Source organism: Oryctolagus cuniculus, chromosome 12 (genome assembly GCF_964237555.1).
Source record: "Oryctolagus cuniculus chromosome 12, mOryCun1.1, whole genome shotgun sequence".
In the NCBI taxonomy this organism is placed as follows: Eukaryota; Metazoa; Chordata; class Mammalia; order Lagomorpha; family Leporidae; genus Oryctolagus; species Oryctolagus cuniculus.
In genome coordinates, this window is record NC_091443.1 from 115,869,370 (window position 1) to 115,897,300 (window position 27,931).

At 38.5% G+C, this 27,931-nt stretch overlaps 1 protein-coding gene and 1 pseudogene across 1 annotated transcript in view; both read left to right on the forward strand.

The window, feature by feature from the left end:
* LOC103347453 (zinc finger protein 585A-like) overlaps positions 1-27,931 on the forward strand; it is a 222,720-nt gene that overhangs the window by 83,047 nt on the left and 111,742 nt on the right. The gene's annotated exons all lie outside the window — the stretch shown is intronic.
* Positions 1,032-27,869, forward strand: LOC127485452 (E3 ubiquitin-protein ligase TRIM13-like; annotated as a pseudogene).

Consider the following 27,931-nt stretch of genomic DNA (forward strand, 5'->3'; position numbering starts at 1 on the left):
GCCCCCGTCCCAGTACAGGCGAGCGGCCCCAAATAGTCTTGGGTTGGGGTTTTTATACACGTTTAAACAAAGAAAATCAATCATTGCATAGATCAGACAGAGGTATAGAGTAAACAATTGATACAGGTTAAGTGATTTTACAACCAGTTGATTTATGAATACAGGGAGTACAGGATATCAAGTAAGGGCCTGATTAGACCTCAGAGAACCATATGGCCTATACAGGGAGTATCAAAAAGCCTCCTATTGCCAAAAGGGAGGGCCACACAACAAACACAACAAGGTTGCAGGAACTGCCTTGATGATACCTAGGAATGCAACCGAATGGCGATAAGGGACACATGGTGGGGTCAGGGTTCCAGGAGGCAAGGAGATATACGGTGACTTCTTCTATCTTACTTAGGTGAAACTAAGGTTACGCTCACATTGGGGTAATTTACTGACTAATTAACTTTATTGAGAATGGCTATGCAGAGCAAGTCTAACGAGGTCAGGAAAGTTCACCAGAGGAGGTGGGGGGGAGCGGCTTTTAACTTTTTAACCCTTCAACAAAGTGTATTAAAATGTAGTAAATGATGTCAGATCTATGTTGTATTCATGTTTTTGATTTTCAGCTAGAGTAGTCTTATAAAAATGAGAGTAAATTCTGTGTATACAAGCCCTTATGTTGTTAACTAAAGTAAGCCAATACAGATTGGTTCAGAAAATTGGGTTAATGCAAACGCCCTGCCCTTTGGTTCACTTGCTCAGTTGTACATTTCTTTGATATGCTTTAAACTTGTTTCTCTTAAGGATAAAGATCTTTTCAAAGCTGTAACAATGCACTAGTGACTGTGTTTACTCTCAGGAGGTGTTGTACTTATGTTTCTTAAAAGCATGGAAATGTAATTTTGACTTTTAATTCAGATAATGGTGTGGTATTCATTAATAACTCAGTGTCTTAAGTCATCTAGGCATCGGTGCTAAGTAAAACATGAAAAACGTATTATGTGTACTTTTCACGTCTTTGATAAGAGACTGAGTTTGTCAGCATGTATTCTCAGAGGTTGTCCATTCATGACAATTCAAAACTATGGAAAAGTAACTACGGGTATAAAGTTTCAGAAGGTGTGAGTAAGTCATGAAAAGTTGTAAAAAGTTTATGATTTTAAAATATTGTTTACAGGGTTTTCTATAAGTTGAGTGTTAATGCCAAAATTACACTGACCTAAATTTACAACAATGGGGTTATTTTTTTTTTAAAAAAAGTGTACTAATGTTAGTAAATATCTGAAAATGGTCTGAATCATAAATCTTAATCTGTTTTTGCAAAAACTATAACGTCTCTGTTTAACAGTGTCTGCTTAATCAGTTACTCTGCCATTTCTAAAGTTAGGTCCTGTAAGCTCTTCTTAACTCTGTTAAATAGTTCTGAGTTATGTGATGATTTTGTGTGCTAACTCTTGTGTTCAAGTTTTTTTTTTTTATTATTTCTGGTCTGTTCAACAACAAGAAATATAGAATCCATATTCTGCCAAAGTAATCTGTGTACTCTACTGTCTGTTAAGTTATGATTGATAAAAAGCATTAAGTCTTAAAAAGTTATGTTAAATGTTGTTATGATCAGATCTGGTCTAAAAGTGTTAAAATTGCCCTAAATGTTAAGGAATTCTATTTTGACCAGATACTCTAAGTTCTCTAGGCACCTTCAACAGACTTTCTGAAAATCAAAGTTTTAAATTCTCTGGACTTTTGATACCTCCACAGGGGCCCCTGGAGATGTCAAAAGATATATCCCTCATCTCACAGAGATAATAACCAATTGGGCTGTTTAGATTAAAAGTGGTGCCAAGATGTAAAATGATGCTAAACTTCAGTTTCTTTCTAGCTGCTCCAGTCTCTGGCTCAGAAGCCAGATCCTTTAAAGAAAGACTGACAAAGTCTAAAAAGCGTCCCATGGTCCTGATTTACATCACCTTAATGCCCAGACCTTAGGACTAAGATATGGAATCACCCAGAAACAGGCAAGGCAAATTGTAAAATCCTGCCCTTCCTGTGTTACATTTCTCTGGGTCCCTCACTATGGTGTATAGCTTTGGCAGATGGATGTTACCCATTTCCCTAAATTTGGTAAGCTAAAATACATATGTGTCTCTTTAGATAACATGTTCAGGTTTTGTTTTTGCCACCCCGCAATCGGGTGAGGCTGCCAAATATGTCATCTCTCATTGGCTTCAGGTCTTTGCTGTTTTAGGAAGCCCTATACAAATAAAGACTGATAATGGCCCAGCGTATACTTCCAACTCTTTTAACCACTTCTGTACTAACTTCCACATCTCTCATATCACCAGGATTCCTTATAATCCCCAGGGACAAGGTATTGTGGAACATGCACATGCCACATTAAAAAAAAATCATTTACAAAAAATAAAAAAGGGGGAATATGGGGCCATAGCACATTCCCCGCAAAAATGGCTATCACATGCTCTCTTCATCTTAAATTTTTTAATACTGGATAACCAAGGGAAATTTGCAGCTGATCGTCACTGGCATCCTGAAACTGAAAGACAACAAGTCTATGTGAAATGGAAAGACCCTGTAACTGCTCAGTGGTATGGACCTGACCCTGTTTTAATATGGGGACATGGACATGTTTCTATATTCTCGAAGAAAGACAATGAAGTGTGGTGGTTACCTGAGCGACTGGTGCAGCAAACAATGTCACAAAGCAGCCCCTTGATCATCATGATAACATTGCTGATCGGGATCCTGGCTCGCTGGCTCACATCAAGCCAAACTTATGTTACCACCTCTGTTGGTTCGCCGGTAGTTCTAAATTGTTCATGTACTTATTATAATGGAATTAAAACAGCAGGGTTTGTACAATGGGTAAGGAACAATCAAACCTTGTTCCGTATTGGGAGGGATATACTTGAAAATCAATGGCTTAATGTGACTGATCAATCAAAAAGGGAGAATACTGATTTTAGCATATTAAAACTGGTCACATTGTCAGACTCTGGGGTATACCTTTGTCAACTCTGGTAAAAAGGCCTCGTTGATGTATTGGTTAAAACTGTTAAAGTAACTCTATGGTCAATTCCTCCTTCTCTGTCGAAAGTAGAAATTTCTGGCTACATTTAGCTGCCTCAGCTAATACGTCATCCTTTTGTGTAAATACAGCCGATTCTCCTACAGACCTGTTAACTAACAATATCCTGGGAGATCCTTCTACTAAAAAGGAGTTTACAAAAATTACCGGCATAAATCCTACTTCTCTAAAAATTAGCAATTCGACCAAAAGGTTATACTATGTGCCTTGGCAATTAAATAAAACTCAGCTTTCTCGATTCAATGGGAGCAAAGCTCCTAAAGGATGGGTTTTTCTGGGTGATTATTATGCATATAGCTCTCTAGCTCCTCATGATAGGGGTAAATGCTCCCTTGGATGGGTTGCACCCCTCCTCAAACCTACAGATAAGAATCTGTACAAAAGAAGATATACGTGTATGATTTATGAAGGATGTACTGATAATTTCCATGTTCCCGGGGATTGGGAAGCTTTTTTTCTTGCTGCCTCCATGGCAGGAGTTGCTGGTCTTGCTTATGCAAACACGGATTAAGAGAACTAGCATGTATTGTTACGAAAACTGTGAATACCACTGCTGCTGCCTTAGCCAATATTGCTGAGGAACTGTTACTGGAGAAATTGCAGGGTTCTTGTCTTTGCGCAAGAAAGAATTCAGGCGTGAGACAGAGAGTAGTGGGAGGTAAAATAACAAGGTTTATTAGGGAAGGGACATCCTTAAGAATGGATGGGCACCCCTCGAGACAGAGCCTGAGAGACTGTGGGGGGAGTGAGGTTACATGATGAGAGGAGAGATTACACCTGGCCAGACCAGGCGGGTGGCTCAGCAGAGAGGCTGAGTGCACAGTCCGGTTGAGGCCCAGGGTTTTTAAGGAGATGGGTCTTTGTCTTCACACATCTCCTCCTGAAACAAAGGATTTTATGGCTGTAAATACTAAGAAGCTCCTATCTGAGTTTTCCCTTGAAGGTATCAGACAAGAGGAAGTCTAGCTGGCGCGATCCTGAGTTTAGAGGAAGGGTGAGCAGGACCCTAGAGAATGGGGATCCAGAGCATGGTGTTTGAAATGCAGATACTGGGCTGCACCTGGGAGATTGTGGAAGATTTGTCAGGCAGAAGGGGCAGGGATCTCTGCCTGGCAGGTTATCAGGTAGAAGGGGGCAGGGCAGGATGCGAACACTGGGCTGCCCCTGAAGCATTATCGGGATAGCTTTCAGATGTAGATGCATATGCTGGACATAGAAGTCTTCTCCAGAGGCTTTTGTCACACACACATAAGCTCATACCTAACTTTCTGCCTAACAGAACTTGATCAGGTCCGGACAGGTGTGTTGCTCATCCGGGCTGCCATTGACTACTTACTACTGAAAGATTGTATAAGCTGTGACTTGATTCCTGGAGGTTGCTGCTTTAATATCTCAAATAATGTTCCTTACATAAAATATCTGGTACAGCAGCTAAAAGTTGAACTTCAGCATATGTTTCTAACTAATCCCTTTTCTTTTGGTGGACCTCAATGGACCCCCTGGTTTTGACGTTGCTGGGTCCTTTATTGCTGCTCCTGCTTTTTCTTCTGTGCCTCCCCTGTATATTCCGAGGCCTCTCTGTGTCATTTGGTGCCATTTGGTCTGAGATTTTAAAGTTGTATTCACAGCTTCACCCCCAAGCCAAAAAGGATGGCATTGAATTCCAATGATGGGTAAGACTTGGTCTCCTTGTACCAACCTAAGACAGGAGCCTCAGAGGATGTCTGGGGTGTCCAATGATGGGTAAGGACAAGAAGAGACATGGGTAACCTAAGACAGGAACAATGCCTCAAAAAATAAAAAAGGGGGAAATGTGGGCAGCCACAGGCAGTCGCCCCTTTTGTTTACACTTAAACATATGGATGGAGACATCCTGGCACAGACAAAAGGCTAAGGAGATTCCAGGAAGAGGCAGGAAGAACCATATCTCACTGCTAAACTTCTCACAAGAGATGGTGTAGATAATCAGTCACACCTGAAACCTGCATTTATCACCTAGGTGTTTTATTATACCCTTGTAATCAATGATTGATAACATTTTGTGATCTGTTAAGCAGAAGAACCTTATTGGGAACCCTTTGTAACACCAAAAGTCTTTTGGATATGTAAATCTTTTGTGTGCCTTCTTGTGTATGACTGGTCATGTTTAAATACTACTGGACTTGTTGAATAAACGAGCCTTGATCAGGATTTGTCTTGGCTCCATTCTTTGCATCCTTGTCCCCACATTCCCACTCTCTGTTTCAGGAAACTCAGTTCTTTGTGCTGCATGCCAGCACATGCCACAGTGCCAGCCCCTATGTATAACTCTTATGGCATCAGTAGAGACATTATGTCATATTATCCATTCCACATGAAAAGGGAATGGTGATGTGAATATGTGAAAACACTCAATCCATGCATGATGATATGAAGTACTCATGAACAAAAAATTGTATAACTTTTAGATATAGACAGATACACATATTAAGTGATTTTGTAAAGATGAGTTTAGTTAGACCAGTATAAATACACTAGTCATATGCTCTGTCAGATGCAGTCACAGGATCTGCCAATGTTTGGAGTTACCAAGTTTACATCCTTAACCAGAAGACATGGTGAATGAGATTTTAGAGTCCTTTTTAATGTATGATTAAATGAATAACTACAGTGAACTGGAAAATATGAATAAGAGGTTGGTGTTATTGCAAATGGGTCCAATAGAGGGGGAATCCTCTTGCAGTACTACAAATGAGTCATATAGAACAATAGTGTGAATAAGCTAGAAGGTGATATTCCAGATAAAATTTGCATCTGATATGCACCCCTAAAGATGTACATGTTTAGGATTCTGAGCTTTGAAAATAAGTACACATGAATGCAAATTCTTGCCATGTTATATTTTGCAAGGCAATTTTGTTATATTATGAAAACTTTGACCTACATTTCTCCTCACACAGAATTAAGAATTCAATCCATAAGTAGATGTGTACTTCAAAGATTAAATAAGAAAAAATATACAAGACCCCATGGATATGCTTTTAATTAAACAGCATTTGAAAAATTTGTTCTCTTGCCATAGGTCATGGGACTCCAAATCCCATTAAGTTGACATTTACCAATGCCATCTTACTAGTTAAAGTGATCAGTTTAAGTTCATAATCGATCATAAATATAGCATTAAATGTCAAAGGGATTACATAAAAAAGATCAGTGCCTGCTAATAATAATTGATAGAATTAAAAAGCAGAGAATGATCCAACATGGAAAATAGGATACACAGCAGACTCATAGAATGACAACTGCCCTAAACAGCACTCTGGCCTCAGAATCAGCCCTTAAAGCATTCAGATCTGGCTAAAAAGCCCATGAGAGTTTCTCAGGCATGGAAAACCAAGAGACTGTGGCAAAAAATGACCTAAATGAAAGATCTCTGTGAGTGAGATCCTGGTGGAAAGAACGGGCCATCAAAGAAGTAGGTACCTTTCTCTGAAGGGAAGAGAGAACTTCCACTTTGATTATGGCCTTGTCTAAATAAGGTCAGAGTTTGTGAACTCAAGAGACTTCCATAGCCTTGGCAGCTCATGACAAGAGCCTTGGGTGATTACTGACACCATAAATAAGAGTGTCAATTGTTAAATCAACAACAGGAGTCACTGTGCACTTGTTCCCCATGTAGGACCTCTGTCCTTAATGTGTTGTACTATGAGAATTAACTGTAAAAGTAATCTTCAAACAGTACTTTGTACTCTCCCTGTCTCCCTCTCTCTCCTTCTCCCTCTCTCTCTTCTGAAAAGTCTGACTTTCAGGTAAGTAAATCAATAATTTTTTAAAAAAGAAACTAGGAAGGCAGAACAGTTTCAAGAAAAAAAATATTTTAATAAGGACTCCAGAACAAACTATAAATGTGCTACTACCGCAGTTTTGTCACTATGATATACTAAAAGAAAAGTAATTAATGTCTATTATCATGTACTAATTTGAATGATTGATTATTGGTAATTAGAATTCAGTTTTAAATGAAAACATTTCAAGTGACAATATTCATCAGCCTAGTAGAAAAAGGTTGAAACAGGCTGGCGCCATGGCTCACTAGGCTAATCCTCCACCTGTGGCGCTGGCACTCTGGGTTCTATTCCTGGTTGGGGCGCTGGTTCTGTCCTGGTTGCTTCTCTTTCAGTCCAGCTCTCTGCTGTGGCCCAGGAAGGCAGTGGAGGATGGCCCAAGTGCTTGGGCCCTGCACCCACATGGGAAACAAGGAGGAAACAACTGACTCCTTGCTTTGGATTGGTGCAATGCCGGCCGTAGCAGCCATTTGGGGGGTGAACCAATGGAAGGAAGACCTTTCTCTCCATCTCTCTCTCTCTGTCTAACTCTGCCTGTCAAAAAAAAAAAAAGGTTGAAACAAAGCACTCTCTCTTAATCTCACAAAGTCATGTGAATAGAAGGCACATCTGATTCATTCTATTAGGCCTTCCTAAAATTTAAAATTTTTTTTTCTGACAACAGTGAATTTGGCTCATCATAGAAAATACTTTGAAGGATCTTGTTAAAATTGTCCCTCTTTGAAAAAGTAAATTTTACTGCATGAATCTACAAGAGGTAAATTTTTGATTTACAAAACATTGGAAAACCAATTATGCTTAGTCTCTAATTTCTGATTTACTTTATAGAACAGAAATTACACAGAAAAATTTCACTTTATCTATTTTTTTAAATATTTACTTACTTATTTGACAGACAGGAGAGAGACAGAGAGGTCTTCCCTTTGCTGGTTCACTCCCCAATGGCCACAATGGCCAGAGCTGAGCCAATCCAAAGCCAGGAGCCAGGAGATTTTTCTGGGTCTCTCACATGGGTGCAGGGGTCCAAGCACTTGGGCCACCATCCACTGCTTTCCCAGGTCATTAGCACAGAGCTGGATTGGAAATGGAGCAGCCGAGACATGAACTGGTACCTGCATGGGATACCAGTGCCACAGGCAGAGGCTTAATGACTGTGGCACAGCACCGGCCCCCACTTTATCTAAATTTACGGTAAACCCATGAGTTGTATCACAACACAATTTTTTCCTTCCTTCCTTCCTTCCTTCCTTCCTTCCTTCCTTCCTTCCTTCCTTCCTTCCTTCCTCTTTTTCTCTTTTTCTTTCTTCTTTCTTTCATTCTTTCTTCCTTTCTTTCTCTTTTTCTCTCTTTTTTCTTTCTTCTTTTTATTTCTTTTTCTTTTCTTCTTTCTTTTTTCTTCTTTCTCTTTATTTCTTTTTCTTTTCTTTGTTCTTTTTCTTTTTTTTTTCTTTCTTTCTTTTTGTTAATTTTTCTGTGTCATGAAGCTTGCACATTGCATCCAAGGACATGGACCAGGGAGAGAGGCTTATGATTACTGTGTGCAAGAACTCTCCTCTTGAGGGTCAAAGCATCTGACATGGAAGCTGTCCTAGATTAAGTCCTCAAGTGCCTCTCTCAATAACAAGCAAGAGAAGGTGTGCTAACTGGAGAGCCTCTTTGGTTGAATTAACTCTGGGAGGTCTGAGTGTTGCTGGGGTCCTCATTGGGCTATAATAATGGGTCATGAATCATTTGAATGTGACTATTCACCACTAGAGGGCTCTGTAGGGTTGATTAAATTTTTACAATCATTGACACCTGATTCCCCACTGTTGTCCCTAGCTGCTCTTCTGGGGAAGAAAATCTGCTCCCCTTGCAGGATACTTAAGTCCAGCAGTGGAGGAAGCATATTTGAAAGAGCCCACAGCTGAGATAAAGGCAAAAAGACACTTGCTTCCATGTGAGAATGACTGAGAATACTGTCTTGGTTGGGTAAAAGTCATCATGAAGAGGATAAGGGACCTCTGCATCTCCAAGTGTATTTCTACCTCCCAGCTGTGAACCCAGACTAGGGCATCCATTGAATAAACAATGATTGCATACTTCTATGTGGTGATTCCCTGCTTAACATTGCCTGCTGAAATCTTGTTCCCATATACTTTTACCCAGCATGATTTGTCTTAATTTTTTCACTTCTCCCTGATAATACTCAACAATTTGCACGCTGTGCTCTACATTTGACACACTGACAGCACTTTCTTTTTGTGTGCACTATAAACCTGATAAATTGCTCTAATGATTTTTATTATTCCATCATTGTAAAAATTCCTGTATCATGTTCTTTAATAAGTTTGGCATAATACTGAACAGTGTTTGACACTGAAGACACTGTGTTTTTGCTTGCTAGTATTACCTAGATTGGGAGTAGTGATATCCTCTGATTATACCTTCAAATTGAACTAAAGAGAGCCTAAACTCTAAAACAGGAATAAAATTGCTGATAGTGGAGGTGAAGCTGAAGAGAAGGAAGCCAAGATTGGACACTCTGGTGGTGTGAGTGAGCTGTTTATGGGTGATCTGTTCCTTATATAAAACCTGCAGGTTTGCCAAGTTATGTACCACTCAGTAACCTTCTTTCACATATCTTTAAGAATTCTGTCTCAAATCTCTCCCTTAATTTCATTTTCACAGTTACAGAAAATGAAGTTTTGAACAAAGCTGATGGTTATGGATTTAAATTATTTGCAGAAATTCTTTCTTTCTAATGCATGACTCACTGATGCTGAAAGTTCCCTCTTATCTCTCCCAGCAAGAATCCTTCATGGCCCACACTGCTGTTGGTGCTGTAGAAACTTACAGTGCTGAAGGGGTAGTCCAAAATGGAGGCTGTCATGATGAAATTCTCTGAGTGCACTATTTTAATATCAGGCAGTGGGTTAACGCCCAGGCCTGAAGTGCCAGCATCATTTATGTGAGCCACTTTAAGACCCAGTTGCTCCGCTTTTGATTCAGCTCTCTGCTATGGCCTGGGAAAGCAGTAGAAGATGGCTCAAGTTCTTGGGCCCTTGCACCCACAAGTGAGACACAGAAGAAGCTCCTGGCTCTTGGCTTCTGATTGGCACAGCTCCGGCCATTACAGCCAATTGGGAAGTGAACCATCAGATGGAAGACCTCTCTCTCTGCCTCTCCTCTGTGTTACTCTGACTTTTGAATAAATAAATCTTTTTTTAAAAAGTTATTTGGCATATCACCTTTATTATAAAAATCACATCTGGGCAAGTTTTCGGCTCTGGATGCAACAGACTGTCACTGGCTAAGCGGTAATTACAGTGTACTGACTTCTTCCAGATGGCAGCAGAACTCACCAGCACAGCCCCTTCTCTGTGATGACACCACTCCACATGCCCACTGCTCTCCTGCATGCTGCTCTTGAGCTCTAGCCTTTTAGTTAGCAACCAATCAACCGCAGTTGGCTCTAATCACACACACACATCATGCTGCAAATATCACACGTTTGAGAAAGGACTTACTGTTACAGACCCACTGGTGTGTGGGGATGGGGATGGCTGAGCACACCCTGGCACCTGCTCCTAAGAAGTGACACAAAGGGCCCCAGGTCTCAGAGCTTGCCCTTTGAGTGTTTACAGCATCTCTTGGTTTGGTTTGAAGAGGTCAATTATTTCTGAGTTTTCGGTCCAGTGATTTGACAGCTACCAAGAAATTAATTCTCCCATTCCTTAATCAGGCATTTGAAACTTATTAGCAATATGTGTATTTCTACATCTTTGAATAATGACTACTTCTCTGAAGGAAACAGTGAGAGACACCATGGAGGTTTCCTCTGGTAGGGTAAATCACACTTAGTAATATATGATTCGAATTAGTAGATCATTTTCCATTTTGACTTAAAGATCCTACCAGTTTCTGCTTACTACATTGTACTTCAGAACTCTTTCACATTAAATATGACTAATATGCATTTCCATATTTTGAAAGAGAGTATAAAAACATCTCACAGCTTTTAATAAAACTTTCCATTTCCCTTTTGCAGCAAAGAGACAAAATCAGTTCAACACACCAGAATGAGAGGGGGGAAAAAAAACTCAACTACCTATTTAATTGTTTTATTGGTAAATAGTTTAATTTGCGATTAGTGTTTCTTTTCTTTTTTTAATAACCAGAGATGCGCCGATCTGAAGCCAAGAGCCAGGTACTTCTTCCTGGTCTTCCATGCGGGTGCAGGGGCCCAAGGACTTGACCATCCTCCACTGCTATCCCAGGCCATAGCTGAGAGCGGGATCAGAAGAGGAGCAGGTGGGACTAGAACTGGTGCCCATATGGGATGCCGGTGCCACAGGCAGAGGATTAACCTGTGCCATGATGCTGGCCCCTGGGATTAGTGTTTCAAGATATGAATTTTGAGGACAAACAGTTCAGCCCAGAACAATGAAAAGGGACCCACTGCTCTGCCTCAGAGGTGGGCAGTTCTAAGGAGGACTGAATATTTGAAGTTAGGAGTAGGGCTCCTCACAGCATTTTCAATACAATCGCTGTCTTATATGGCACCTGCATGAACACACATACACACACAGACACTTACACTTGTATACACACACACAAACCAGTATGGGATGTCTAAGTGTTTTGTATAGGTAAAATCAATATAATATCTGATATGATGAAATTAGGGAACAATTAACTGTGATGAGAAGTAGAAAAATGGTAATAAAATCTGCAGTTACACATATATATGGCATCCACCATTCATTGTTCCTAAAAACTAAACATTAGAATACATGATTTCGAATACATGATTTCTAGAAATCATGCCTTACATCAATACAGACTAGTCTACATGAGAGATGTTTTCTTAAAGACCTTGCAAATTTTAACTTGTTGCTCTAAATTAGCCATTAGGATTATAGAACACATAGGAAAGAAACAATCCAAAAAGGCATAATCTATTGATGCAACTAAAATTTTGGCATATTCTCTCGTTTATCTTTTCATTACCTATTAAATTAAGTTCATACTTCATTATCAATTAATTTTCAATTCCTTGAAATTTTATGTATCATCTAAGGTTTTCAAAATTATTGTCAAAGGTGTTTTAAATACGTGAATGAATTTTACTAATTCAATGAACTTGGGGTGACTAGTACAGAATTTTTTTCTAAAGATGTATTTATTTATTTGAAAGTCAGAGCTACACAGAGAGAGAAGGGGAGGCAGAGAGATAGAGAGATCTTCCATCTGCTGGTTCACTCCACAGCTGTCTGCAATGGCCGGAGTTGTGCTGATCCAAAGCCAGGAGCCAGGAGCTTCCTCCAGGTCTCCCACATGGGTGCAGGGGTCCAAGGACCTGGGCCACCTTCCACTGCTTTCCCAGGCCATAGCAGAGAGTTGGATTGGAAGTGGAGCAGCCAGGACTTGAACTGGCACCCACATGGGTTGCCAGCACCACAGGCGGCAGCTTTACCTGCTACACCAGAACTCTGGCCTCTAGAATTTTTTAATTGCTAAAGTATAACAAAACATATGACACTTTGGCTTCCTCAAAGCCTCCAAAGGATGTCAATAACCATGTGACTCTCAGGATATTGACAATTGATTGATGATGTTAATTGTCAGAGTTAATGTGTCATTACTGTATGACAATTACAAGTAATTCATGAATTACTTGTTCATTACAATTCATTACAATTGAAAGATCTTTATAAAGATTTCTTATAGGACAGCAAGTAGTTATATAGACCTACATTATTCTTAAATTGGTGAAAATTCCTTAAATATAAACAGAAATCCAACCCTCTAAATGCTCTTTAAATGGTCTCAAAAACAGCCATGAATGAAAACATAACTGCTAAAATCTACTAAGATTGAGGCTGGTTCTGTGGCATAGTGGGTAAAGCTCCACTTCTGATCCAGCTCTCTGCTATGGTCTCGGGGAGCAGTAGAGGATGGCCCAAGCCTTTGGGCCCCTGAACCCTCTTGGGAGACTTGAAAGAAGCTCCTGCCTTCTGGCTTTGGATCAGTGTATGTCTGGTAGTTGCAGCCATCTGGAGAGTGAATGAGTGGATGGAAGACTTTCTTTCTCTCTCTCTCTCTCTGCCTCTGACTCTCTGCAAATTTGCTTTCCAAATAAATAAATCTTTTTTTTAAAATCTGCTAAGATTAAGTAACAGCATGGAAATTCAGTGATATTTGAATTTAGATTTTCTCTTTCCCTCTCCTCTCCTGAATCATTGTCAGTAAACTGCAGTCCAATTGTGTGAAGCCAAGAATGGGAAGTTTTCCTTTCTGCCAGTTGACTGGATACCTTGGATGTGAGAAATCATCTCTACTTCTCCTCCTTTCCATGGGCCTGTTGCTGTTCCTGTGCACTGTGAGTGCAATTGTGAGGTGGGCCCCAGGCCCAACTTGTGGATGGGCTCCACATTGGGCATGGGAACTCTTGGAAACCTGCATCCATCAAATGGGATGTTCACAGTACAAAATTCTATGAAAAAAACTAACTAGATTTGTGTTTAGTTCGGGTTGGAGGGATGAAGCCATCATTAAGGAACAGTTATAGGGTACTGAGTTTGTAGCTGAAGTGGTAAATGTGTTCTTAATTGACAGCCATCATGATTCCATATATCTGTTAAAACCACTCAATTGTACACTCTGAATGGAAAAGTTACATGATAATTAAGTGAACATAATATCTCCATAAGTAATTAAAAATTTGTATTTCAGATCATTTTAAAACATGTACATTTAATTATTTGAATTCATGTAACACTCTATACACTAATATTCCAAAATCAAGTATGCATAAAATGAGAATTCTCATCTTTGTTATGCATTCTATATGTAGACATGGCTAAAAATGCTTGAGAAAACTAAACTTAATAGAATGATTAACTCAGGGAGCAGGTTTTCTGTGGATGGTGAAGAGGAAAGTGGTATTTATCTTATCTATGTCTGTTTCTAAAGAATATTAAATGAATTAATATAGGACTAAACCTAATCAGACATGAGATGCATGAATGTATATATTTTCATTAATGATTATTACAAGATTGACTTGGATCTTAATTCTTGTAAGATCCTCAGTCAATTCCACTCTGATTATCACTCTTTTTATGTTTACCACAGCAGCTACATTTTATACATTTTTGTAGATTTAACACAAAATATGTATTAGTACTCAGGTCATTGATAAGCGGCTTGAAATTACAAGCGCTAATCACTATGTGGGAGGTATAACATTAATTCAGACAGAGGAATTGAATTGACAAAGGGAAGTCAGCAACAATTGAGTGTGGCTTTCCCACTTTGTCTTCTCAAGGATCCCCATTGAATCTATATCTCCAATTTCAAAATAAACAACTCCTGCTGGCACATTGTAGGGAATCCTGCAGGAGTCCCAAAAGAGTTACAGAGCACCACTAGCCCAAAAAGAAAGAGAAAAATCAAACCAAGATTGAGTTACTTTAGCTAATGCTACTAAGCACGAGGAACTGCCCAGATCTTCTGCCAGAAACAGACACAGCTTGTCAGCACCATAAGGACAGAAGAACATTACATCATAAAGAAGCAGCCAACCAGTTGGCCACTACTTTACTTCACCCACTTTACCATATCACAATTGGTCTCACTCAGAAGGCTTCTATCACACCATTGGCCACACCCAAAACCAACTTCTGGTTGGTGACACCCAAAAAGGATGGGCTTGTGATTGAGGATGCCCTAGATCACAATCACTGCCCACCTACCCCAGAGAGGGGATAAAAATCAAGCCTCACAACTGCTTTCCATCCTCTTGGGCAACAATGGCTTATTCCAAGTGATGGCTGAGTGGATCTGCTGCATCTTGTCAAAGCTCTGCCAAATTGTTCACTGGCCAAAACTCTGCTTGCCAGACACTATATCTTCTATTTGCTTTGCAGTATTCTTTGCATTGTTCTGTATAAACATACTGACTTACATAAAAGCAGAAGGCATATTTGGCATAAAAGTTATTAATGTTATAAGAGATTTTTTGGCAAGCTATTTATGATCAAAGTGTCTGGCCACTTTGGTAATGTTTTCATCAAGATGTTTCCAGATTGTCAGTATGATTGTAGATTGGAGTAGCAGGGTTGGTGGTGAAATATGGGGGGGGGGGGGGCTTGAGATTGAAATTTGAAGAAATTGAAGGATAATATAGGAAATGATGAGGCATCTCATACTATTCTGTTTCTGTCTCAGGAGCAGTAGTAAAGTTTGTCAAGATGTCTTCTAATTGGTCATCCCAATAATTGGTATACAATGGTGAGATGATGAATATTTAATTGTGGAAGTAAGTCATCGATATAGGTTATTATATTTTTGATGAACTATTCTTGATTTATACCAATGCTTTCTGTCTCATCATCAATCAAGATGAAATCTTCATAATTTTCATCTGTTTCCATACATTCCTGGGCTCTTTATTCACATTCCTGGGTTGTGTATCCAATTGGGAATTGATCCAGTGTAAAAGGTGATGAATGGAATCTTTGTATAATTCCATCTGGGCTTTGCAGTTCTACCATATATGTATATGGGTTTGTACTGATTATAGTCCAATTATTAATATCCATTGAATTTTATTCTTTTAAGGTTTTGATCAAACAGAAGGTGTAGTTGGAGATGAGCTTTCTCTACCAGTCACTGCTGTTCACTGACTGTTCATAAAATGTTAATGTCAAGACAGGACAACCACAGTAAAGGTTAAACAGGTTGTATATATTGTAGGAAGTATGTTTGGAAGAACCTTGAAGTTGATTTCATGGGGTTGCACAGGCAGATTGGCATCCCATCATCAGGGTAGATCAGTGTTATTGAGTGTTAAATTTAATGTCTGTGTCAGTGTAAATGTTGAAGATGTTGGGCTCAAACTCTGAGGTTGGACTCTTGTGCAGGATACTCACCAGGATGTCTAGTAGTTGGTTGTCATAAATCCATCCAAGGGCAGTAATGGTTTTATGAAGGTAGTGATGGCCTGTATTGTTGATGGATCCAGATTGGGTTGGCTATTTGCTGGCATGATCCTACTTCAGATAAGCACAAGTTTTTTTTTTTAAGATTTATTCATTTATTTGAAAGTCAGAGTTACACAGAGAGAGGAGAGGCAGAGAAAGAGAGAGAGGTCTTCCATCCGTTGGTTGGCCAAAATGGCTGGAGCTGTGCCGATCTGAAGCCAAGAGCCAGGAGCTTCCTCTGGGTCTCCCACATGGGTGCAGGGGCCCAAGGACTTGAGCCATCTTCCACTGCCTTCCCAGGCCACAGCAGAGACCTGGATCAGAAGTGGAGCAGCTGGGTCTCAAATGGTGCCCATATGGCTTGCTGGCACCTCAGGCCAGGGCATTAACTTGCTGCACCATAGTGCTAGCCCCAGTATAAGAGTATTGACCTGAGTTTACAAAAAATATTAACTCATCTCTCCTTGGGAGTTTTAATTGTTCTTTATTGCTTGTAGTCCAGTATGTGTTTCCTGGTCTGTTAGCTATAATTTCTTGTGAGGGTAACATTTGATCCTTAAATGTTTTTTTAAATTAACTTATAAGGTTTGACTTTGTGTTTTGAATTTTGTTGTGGTGTTACTTCTAATAAATCATTGGCATTTTGTGTTATGCTTTATGTGGGTGTTCTGTGTTTATTCTTGTTCTGGAGTTTAATTCAAAAACTGCAATGTCTAGGGCATTTTGCAATTTTTTTATTATTATTGTCTTGAAGTATTTCAGGTTTAATTCATCTGTTAAACCTTTCTATGTTACCACTAGCATGTGGATTATATGCCATATGGTAGTTCCATATTATTTTTTATTGATTGATTTATTTGAAAGTCAGAGTTACACAGAGAAAGGAGAGGCAGAGAGAGAAGAGAGAGAGAGAGAGAGAGAGAGAGAGAGAGAGAGAGAGAGAGAGAGAGAGGTCTTGCACTCGATGGTTCACTCCTCAATTGGCCTCAATGACCGGAGCTGCACCAATCTGAAGCCAGGAGCCAGGAGCTTCCTCCAGGTCTCCCATGCAGGTGTGGAGGCCCAAGGACTTGGGCCATCTTGTACTATTTGTCCAGGCCATAGCAGAGAGCTGGATAGGAAGTTGAGCAGTCAGGACTAGAAACTGGCACTCATATGGGATGCCAGTGCTTCAGGCCAAGATGTTAACCCACGGCGGCACAGCACCAGCCCCAGTTCAATATGATGTCAAAATTTTCTGCCCATCTTTTATATCCCATAAAGTGGGATCCTTGATCACTTTCAATCACTATTGGGACTCCAAAGAGTGAAATCCATGTCCGTAAATACTAATAGTGTTGTCCTGGTTTGGGTGTTTGCATTCTCTAGCAATTTCCAGTCCTGTTTCAGTGTCTACTATTGTACATGCATATTTCTTTTGGAGCTTGAGTAATGGATCTATAAAGTCTATTTGTAGTAAACAGCTAAATGTTCTAATTTTATAATTTAATGGTGGTTCTCTGTGTATAAATCTTGGTGATATATTTGGACAATCTGTACACATTTTAATAGCATTCTTACACTGTTGCCACGTAATGGGTAGGTTTCAATCAGGAACCCATTTGTACATTGCATGTGTTCCTATATGTCCTAGCCATTGATGTAATTGAAGAGTTTCTTTTGTTATCTCTAATGGATCAGTATTAACTATTTTCCATTTGGATTTTTCTTTAATTTTAGTGTATTTTTACTTTATATTCTCAATTTTGTTTAGTGATTTTCAATTTAGGTATGTGAATTTACCAATTATTAGGGTTTTTTTTTTTAGCTAATAGTTGCTATTTGATCTAAATCTGTCTACCACCTCATTGTATTGTGCTTCATGATGGGGTTTAATAGTACTGGCATCTACATGAGTAATCATTATTTTAAGTTTGTTAAATCATTATTTTAAGTTTATTTGGACTCAGATATCTTAGCACATGTCTCATTGGACCATATATCTTTACCACAGATTTGCCAATTATTTTTTTTCCATTTACTAGGCGAAATTGTGACTGCATTGTATGAGCACTGTGAATTATTGCAAATGTAAATGTGTTTGTGTCCTTCTTGGATTGTTTTTTCTACTGCTAACCAAATTGCAAGCGTTTCTGCATGTTGTGCTGAATTGTCTATTCCCTCTTTTGTCAGGATCATTCTATCTGAGGGTCTACAGGCTGCACCTTTCCAGGGTCTACCAAGGCTGAGCCACCTGTAAACCAGGTATTCCTGAGTTGCTCTGATCAGGTTGGTCCCCAAGTGCCAATGGGTTTAGGTGGTGGGTTTTGTGTTTGTGGTGGTGGAGTTGTCATCTCAGCCACCTGTGCAGTGACTTTTGATATGTTGCCACCTGTCTTTGCCTGTCTTTGCAGCTATTGGGATTGATCTTACAAGTTCTTTCTCAGCTGTGGTATTGTCTGCATTTGCAAAGGAAGATAATTTTTGTGTGTTGATTTTATATCCTGCTACTTTATCAAGCACATATGGGAGTTCCAATAGTCTCTTTTTTAAAAGAAAGCTTTTATTTAATGAATACAAATTTCATAGTACAGCTTTAAGAATATAGTGGTTCTTCCTCCCCATTTCTGCCCTCCAAGCCCACTGGCTACTCCCTCTCCCATCCCATTCTTCATTAAGATTCATTATTAATTAACTTTATATATAAAAGACCAACTCTGTACTAAGTACAGATTTAAACAATTTGTACACACATGCACACAGTATACAGTACTGTTTGAAAACAAGTTTTGCAATTAATTATCATAGTACAACTCATTCAAGACAGAGGTCCTACATGGGGAGTAAGTGCACAGGACTCCAGTTGTTGATTGAACAATTAACTCTTATTTATGGTGTCAATGATCACCTGAATCTCTTGACATGAGCTGCGAAGTCTATGGAAGTCTTTTGAGTCCACAAACCCCAGCAATATTTAGACAGGGCCATAAGCAAAGTGGAAGTTCTCTCCTCTCTTCAGAGAAAAGTACATCCTTCTTTGATGGCCCCTTCTTTCCAATGGGATCTCACTCACACAGATCCTTCATGTAGAACATTTTTTGCCACAATGTCTTGGCTCTCCATACCTGAAATGCTCTCATGGGCTTTTTAGGAAGATCTGAATGCCTTAAGGGCTGATTCTGAGGTCAGAGTGCTGTTTAGGGCATTTCTCATACTATGAGTCCACTGTGCAGTCTGCTTCCCATGTTGGAACATCTCTGCTTTTTAATTCTATCTATTGTTATTACCAGACACTTGGTCTTATTTATTTGATCCCTTTGACACTTAACCCTATCTATATGATCAATTATGCACTTAATATAATCACTGTAATACATAAGGTGGCATTGAAGCCATCCAGCTTAATGAGATTGAGAGTCTCATGGCACGTTTTTAGGCTTACCCTTAGGTAAGTCTGTGGAAATGTGCTCCAAACTGTACAGCTTGTATCTCTCTTATTTCCACCCTTATTTTTTACTGGGATATATTTTCCATTGAATTAATACACCTATGATTAATTCTATTTTAAGTAAAGAGTACAACCAATGGTATTATGTAGAAAAAAATGAGATAATAAGTTGTTCCTTGACATTCAAGACAAGGGCTGTTCAAGTCTTTGCTTCTCATTGTATCAATTTTACTTCTACAGGTTTCCTTTTAGGTGCTCTGTTAGTTGTCACAGAATAGGGAGAACATATGGTATTTGTCCCTTTGGGACTGCCTTATTTCACTAAGTATGATTTTTCCAGATTCATCCATTTTGTTGCAAATGACCCATCTTCCATTGATGGGTGACTAGGTTGTTAATTCCATATATTAGCTATTGTGAATTGAGGTGCAATAAACATGAAAGTGCAGATAACTCTTTTGATGGCTGATTTCATTTCCCTTGGGTAAATTCTAAGGAATGGGATGGCTGGGTCATATGATAGGACTATATTCAGATTTCTGAACTATCTTCAAACTGTATTCTATAGTGATTTTACCAGTTTGCATTCCCACCAACAGTGAATTAGTGTACCTTTTCCCCCAAATCCTCACCATCATTTATTGTTTGTTTATTTCTGTATGAAAGCCATTCTAAACAGAGTGAGGTGAAGCCTCATTGTGGTTTTCATTTGCACTTCCATGATAGCTAATGATCCTGAACCTTTTTTCATGTGTCTGTTGGTCATTTGGATTTCCTCTTTTGAAAAATGTCTGTTTAAGTCCTTGGCCCATCTCTTAACTGGGTTGATTGTTTTGTTCTTGTGGAGTTTCTTGATCTCTTAGATTCTGGTTATTAATCCTTTATCAGTTGAATAATTTGTGAATAATTTCTCCCATTCTGTTGGTTGCCTCTTCTTTTTCTTGACTGTTTCTTTTTGTCATACAGAAACTTGTCAATTTGAAGTAATCCTGTTTGCTAATTTTGGTTTTGACTGCCTGTGCCTCCAGGGTCTTTTCCAAGAACTCTGCCTGGCCAATGTCTTTCAGGGTTTCCCCAATGTTCTCTAATAATTTGATGAAATCAGATCATAGATTTATATCTTTAATCCATGTTGAGTGGATTTTTGTGTAAGGTGTAAGGTAGGGGTCTTGTCTCATACTTCTGCATGTGGAAATCCAGTTTTCCCAGCAGCATTTGTTGAAGAGGCTGCCCTTCCTCCAGGGATTGGTTAGCTCCTTGGTCAAATATAAGTTGGCTGTAATGTTTGGATTGATTTCTGGTGTTTCTAGTCTGTTACACTGATCTGTCCATCTGTTTTTGTACCAGTACCAGGCTGTTTAGATTATAATTGTCTTGTATGATGTCTTAAAGTATGGTATTGTGATGTCTCCAACTTTGTTTTTGTTGTATAAGATTGTTTTAGCTATTCAAAGTCTCCTGTGGATCCATATGAATTTAAGCATCATTTTTTCTAGATCTAAGAAGAGTGACATTGATATTTTGATTGGTATCACATTGACTTTGTAAATTACTCTCTGAAGAATGGACATTTTGATGTATTGATTCTTCCAATCCATGAACATGGAAAATTTGTCCATTTTTTGTGTCTTCTTTTATTTCTTTATTTAATGTTTTGTAATTTTCATTGTAGAGATCTTTGACATCCTTTGTTAAGTTTATTCCAAGGTATTTAACTTTTTTGTAGCTATTGTGAATGGGATTGACCTTAGAAGTTCTTTCTCAGCCATGGCATTGTCTGTGTATACACAGGCTGTTGGTTTTTGTGTATTGATTTTATATCTTGCTACTTTATCAAACTCTTCTATGAGTTCCAGTAACCTCTTAGTGGATTCTGTTGGGTCCTCTATATATAGAATCATGTCATCTGCAAATAGGGATAGTTTGACATCCTCTTTCCTGAATTGTTTGATTTCTTTTCTTGCCTTATGACTCTGGCTAAAACTTCCAGTACTATATTGAATAGCAATGGTGAGAGTGGGCATCCCTGACTGGTACCGGATCTTAGTGGGAGTGCTTCCAACTTTTCCCCATTCAGTATGAGTTGGTCATTGGTTTGTTATGAATTGCTCGATTGTGTTGAAGAATGTTCCTCTAAACCCAATTCGCTTAGATTTTTCATCATGAAAGGGTGTTGTATTTTGTCAAATGCTTTCTCTGCATCTAATGAAATAAGCATATGGTTTTTGCTCTTCAATTTGTTGATGTGATGTATCACATTGATTTGCAAATGTTGAACCATCCCTGCATACCAGGAATGAATCACATTTGGTTCAGGTGAATGATCTTTTTGTTGTGTTGTTGGATTCAATTGGCCAGAATTTTGTTGAAAATTTTTGTGTCTATGTTCATCAGGGAAATTGGTCTGTAATTCTCTTTTTCTGTTACATCTTTTTCAGCTTTAACAATTAAGGTGATGCTGGTTTCATAGAAAGAATTTGGGAGGATTCTTTCCCTTTCAATTTATTAAAAAATTTCAGAAGAATTGGTTAGTTCTTTAAGTATTTGGTAGAATTCAGCAGTGAATCTATCCAGTCCAGGGCTTTTCTTTGTTGGGAGGGTCTTCATTACTAATTCAATTTCTGTCTTTGTTATGTGTCTGTTTAGGTTTTCTACATCTTCATGGCTCAATTTAAGTATGTTGTAAGTGTCCAAGAATTTATCTATTTCTTCTAGGATAAGATGAGTAAAAATAGAGGCATACTTGTGTGCCTCACAGTAGAAAATAAAGAAATTACATGTTTACATGTCTTTATATTTAAAAATGCAGTCAGAATGACAATACTTATTGCACATCTTGGAGTACCAATGGTATTTATTTATTTATTTATTTATTTATCTATTTTGACAGGCAGAGTGGACAGTGAGAGAGAGAGAGAGACAGAGAGAAAGGTCTTCCTTTGCCATTGGTTCACCCTCCAATGTCGGCCGAAGCTGGCACGCTGCAGCCGGCGCACCGTGCTCATCCAATGGCAGGAGCCAGGTACTTATCCTGGTCTCCCATGGGGTGCAGGGCCCAAGGACTTGGGCCATCCCTCACTGCACTCCCTGGCCACAGCAGAGAGCTGGCCTGGAAGAGGGGCAACCGGGACAGAATCCAGTGCCCCAACTGAGACTAGAACCCAGTGTACCAGCACTGCAAGGCGGAGGCAATGGTGTTTTTATATTTTTCATATACAAAATAATCATATGATATTCAGCTTTAAAATACTAGTATGCTTGTGAGAAAGTTAGAATTGGAGTCATTATAGAAGATAACCAATTTTAAAATTAAAATATTTTAATTCTAAAATAATTTTAATTAAAATAAAGATGAGGGAAGAGGGGCAGATGACATCAGGTAATAGTTATGAAAATCTAGTTATATAGGAATAATCAGTTCTTAGCTTTCCCAGTACAGCAAAGAAACTATAGATCACAATATTGCATTATATACTATATGAACAATTAGAGGGGAGGAGCTGATGAGCTTAGAAAAAAACTATAAGGAAATGGAAACACTAATTACTTGATTGATCTACTTATACATGTTTTGAAATATTGGATTATACTCCCTAAGTTTTACAAGTACCACATGTTGATACAAAAGATGAAATAGTTGTTTTCTGGGAAAAAAAAAATGCTTTATAGAAATGATGTATATGTGGGGCCAGTGCTGTGATGTAGTGGGTAAAGCTGCTGTCTGCAGTGCTGGCATCCCATTTGGGCACTGGTTTGAGTCCTGGCTGCTCCATTTCCAATCCAGCTCTCTGCTATGGCCTGGGAAAGCAGTAGAAGATGGTCCAAGTCTTTGGGCCCCTGTGCCCATGTGGGAGACCTGAAAGAAGCTTCTGGCTCCTGGTTTCAGATAAGCACAGTTCCGGCCATTGTGGCCAATTGGGAGTGAACCAGTGGATGGAAGACCTCTCTCTCTCTCTGCCTCTCCATCTCTCTCTGAGTAACTCTTTCAAATAAAGAAATAAATCTTTAAAATAAAAGAAAATTGAGAGTCACCAATTAAACAAAAACTTTAAAAAAATGGATGTATAAGTAATGAATATTTATAACATTTATTATTTTTATGTACTTATGTATACTATGCATAGTTTTGGAAGAAATGCATGACATTTATATGTACAAGAGTGCATGTATGTGAACACAAGCATCATTTTTACTGTAAGAGTTTAACACTAAGAGATTACCTGTCACTTCAGGATGAAATAAAATGTCTTCCCTGTACCTCTTTAAGAGAAAAACTTACACTATATTGACAATATTTTAAATTGTTTAGGGGTGGGGTGGCATGGTGGTGCACTAGGTTAATCCTCTGCCTACAGCACCAGCACCCCATATGGGCACCAAGTTCTAGTCCTGGTTGCTCCTCTTCCAGTCCAGCTCTCTGCTGTGGCCCAGGAAGGCAGTGGAGGATGGCCCAAGTGCTTGGGCCCCTGCACCCACATGAAATCAGGAAGAAGGACCTAGCTCCTGGCTTTGGATTGGCATAGCTCTGGCCATGGAGGCCATTTGGTGAGTGAACCATTGGAAGGAAAAGCTTTCTCTCTCTCCCTGTCTGTAACTCTACCTGTCAAATAAATAAATAAATAAATAATCTTTAAAAAAATTGTTTAGGGGCATTTATTTTCATTTTATCAAAAATGTTCAAAATATTTGCTGACATTCATTTTCTATGAAATTATTTTTGAAACTAATGAAAGTATCCATTGAAATGCTTTTAACACATTGACTATCATATTAATGTCTGTTGTTAAGGTAAATGAATTTACTATAAATTCAAGAATAACACTTCTTTTGTCATCTTTGTTTAAATGAAAAATGGTCTTAGAGAATACCAGGGGCTGACTTTTTAAGAAATAATTTTTACTTATTTATTTATACTTGGATTTTTAATGTTAGATCATTAAAATGTAGAAATAAATTTAATGTTGAGTCTAACATATTGACTTTTCATAAGATTTATAGGTTTTTCTTTGGTTATTTAAGTTTTTCTCTTTTGGACTGTCAGATTGATATGGGTGGGGTTATGTTAATTTTGTTCACCAGTATGTAACTTTAGTACTTACCATAACATCTGATGCAAATATAATGTTTGGTAATTTTAAACCTGCAAATGTCTTACATTGCACTTAATTAGTGGTTGGGTCACTCATGAATATTAACATTTTAAATCATGATTTTACATGTAAAATGGCTTAATATGTTTTACATGTTAGATTTTCCATTAAGCTGTTTATTTTAAAATACTGTCCCTCTGCTGAAAATATTTGTGCTGCTAGAGCCACCGATCCAATTAGAAAAAAAAATTTTCATTAACATTTTCTACTTTCTAATGTTCTTTATCAAAGAAAATCATTCAAGAACTTGAACTTCATGGCTCCTACATGGGCATATCAGTAACGGGAGACCAATCACACTATGCAAAGTAAACATAGATTAAAACATTTCATCTAAACCACTAGTTTCCAAGCAATGATGTTTGAAGACTTTGATAGTTCCTCAGGAACTGCATGCAGTGCAGGTGTGGTGAGGTTAAGCTATTACGGTTCTGAGAGCTCTCTTTGTTTGAATCAGTTGATATTATCTGCACGATCAATGAGAACTGGACATTGGGTTTTATTTTATACAAGCGTTTGGAGAAAATGAGCTTGAAGAAAAATGTTTGACAAACAGTGAAATAAGGATGTAAATCAAAAAATAGATCTTATAACTACTGACATTTTAATTACATTTTGTTTTGTCTAAAAGAGTCTAGAGTTTAGTATCTGTAGGATATGTCATACTGGAAGAAACAGGGAAAACATCTTCATTTAGCCAACCAATTTAAAACATGTTCTTTTCTTACAGCACTGACTCATCTAATGACTGAGGAATGTTCCCTTTTGAAAAATGATAAAGAAGTAATGTGGGGCCATGAATCCATCTTGCAGCCATTCCTGGCACATATCACGTGGCCCCCATGGCTGGAGGGGGTGTGGCATATCCCTCATGATGCCAGAGGCACTCCTTCTGGTAGAGCTGGATGGAGCTGCTGACTAACTGCTCATACTTCTTACTCAACCAGAAGATAGCATTTCTTCCCTAGAAACACCATTGTCTTTGGTGCCCTCTGACTTACAGAAGACTCCCTGAATGTGATGTAGTGCTTGAAGATCTCATGTGCCCAATTTGTTGCAATCTGTTTGATGATCCTCAAGTTTTGCCTTGCTCACATAACTTCTGCCAAAAGCGCCTGAAAGGTCTCATAGAGGGAACTGTGCAGAATTTATTGTGGAGACTATCATCATTCAAGTGTCCCTCCTGCCATAAGAAAATGTCAGCTACTGGAGTTAGCAGGTTGCAGGTTAATTATTCCCTGATGGGTATTGTGGAAAAGTAGAACAAGATCAAGATTTCTCCCAAGATGCCCGTGTACAAAGGACTCTTGGGGCAGTCCCTCATTGTTTTCTGCCTGACTGATATGCAGCTGATTTGTGGGATCTGTGCTATTCCTGCTGACCACACCAAGTATGTCTTCTGATCTATTGAAGATGCCTATGCTCAGGAAAGGAATGCCTTTGATTTCCTCTTCCAGAGCTTTGAGACAACGTGTAGGGGAGATGCTCTTTCTCACTTGGATACCTGGAAACTAGCAAGAGAAAATACTCAACAGTTACTGACTAAAGATTAAGATGAAATTAAGAAAAAAAAGATAAAATTAAGAAATTTTTTGAGAAGTTGAAACAAACATTGGATCAAAAGAATAATGAAGGATTATGAAATCCTATCTGACTTTGAGATCATGAAATTTGCAGTTCTGCAAGCTTATGACCCAGCGGTTAACCAACTCAACACCACCTTACAGGAACAATGATTGGCCTTTAACATGGCTGAGGCTTTCAAAGACTTGGCAGAACCCATGATGTTTCTGCAACATATGTAGGCATTCTGGGAGAAAATCAAGGTCATCAAGGAAATCCCTTTACCTGCCTCTTAATTTTCCCAGAAGCACTTTGATGAAGAACATTGACCAGTTAGTGTGAGAACATCAAATTAGTAGATGTGGATACTTTCTTTGCTTCAGGGCACTGTCACATTCATTAGCAAGATTCCCTGGCACTTTTATCAGTTATTTGTAGTAGTCTTTCTGCTTGACTTTCTCATTTTCTTCAGTCCCACTGCATCCCTAAAATGATCTTTATTTGATGAATATGCAGGCAATTCACTGTCAGCCTATGTTCTTTGGGTGGGTGCACCTTATTGGCTGTGGTCTCACCAATCCTTATCCACACTAACACAGAAGGCCTGTATAGCAATCCTGACAGCCAGAGCAAGTACAACGGCGTACTGAACTCCTGGAGAAAGATCGATCTGTAAGGGCAGTTCATGACATCAAAGCCACAGATGTCAGGTTAGATAAATAAGATTTAATGCAGAGGTACATTTTGATGGCTGAGTTGTTACAAGACTTTATTTGGAAGGACAAGATTTTTGACTAAGTGATATATGAAATTGAAGATATGAAACACTAGAACTAGAGACCTATGCACTTAAACTTAGAAAAAATATCATTGATGCCTTAGGAACTGAAGTCCATAGACTTGAGAGTGAACAAAAAAAAAAAAAAGAAATCCTGAAGTTCCATGTGTAAATCTGCAGATATTATAAAATGATACAATGAATCACTTCGGAAGCATGTTTGCCCAGCCACTCTGAAAAGCCATTTCCTACACTTTCATGCTGATTACAGAGCCATTCAGGAGACATTGTTTCTAAGAAGAAGAAAATATTCTGTGTGAAGAGCAATTGAAGATCCACAGAACCAGAACAACTTCTTAAATTCTATGAGACAATACAAGTTGGATTAATCTGAAAATCCCATTTTTGTGATTCAGTATGGAACATTTTGGTATTTGAATTGCTTATAGTTTCTCATTTTAGCCTATCAATGTGTGTTGTACCTTGAAATAATAATTCTTCTCTTTACATTGGTAAAACTAAGTGGCATCCCCAGGATTATGACTTTCAGTTTTGTTTCCACTGAAGTTTTCATTTCATCCAAATCTGCCCATCTGAATATGTTGGCTATATCTCAGTATGTGATTTTTAAACAGTCCCTGTTTCAGAGTCGATCTTTCCTCATAAAATGTGTAAATTGTTACTACATACCTTGTGACTTTGACCTGAGTCCTAACAGAAGCACTATCCTAACCTAGTTATCCACATTGTTCATTCCAGAAATGATTTAGTTGCTGAACTGCATGAAGGTGTTTTAGGACACTCTTTTAGTCCATAGTTGTTGTACCTTTGTAAAATGTCTTCTTTATCTTTGTTAATATTTCATTTAATTTTCCTTCTTTTATAATCCTACCTTGACTTTTACATTGTTGTAGTAACATTCTACTGAAGGGAAAATTTTTCCTCATCAGCTGGATGTATTAATAATTCCCAAACTATGGTTCCTAATCAAAAAACAAGAAGGCAGGAGCAATACTTCCATAACAAGAACTTCTATTTCACTTTTCTCAAATGGTCACAGCCCAAGAACCATGACTCCCAAGAATAGAGTATCTTTTCTGATGAAAGAATAGAATGATTACATTCTTTT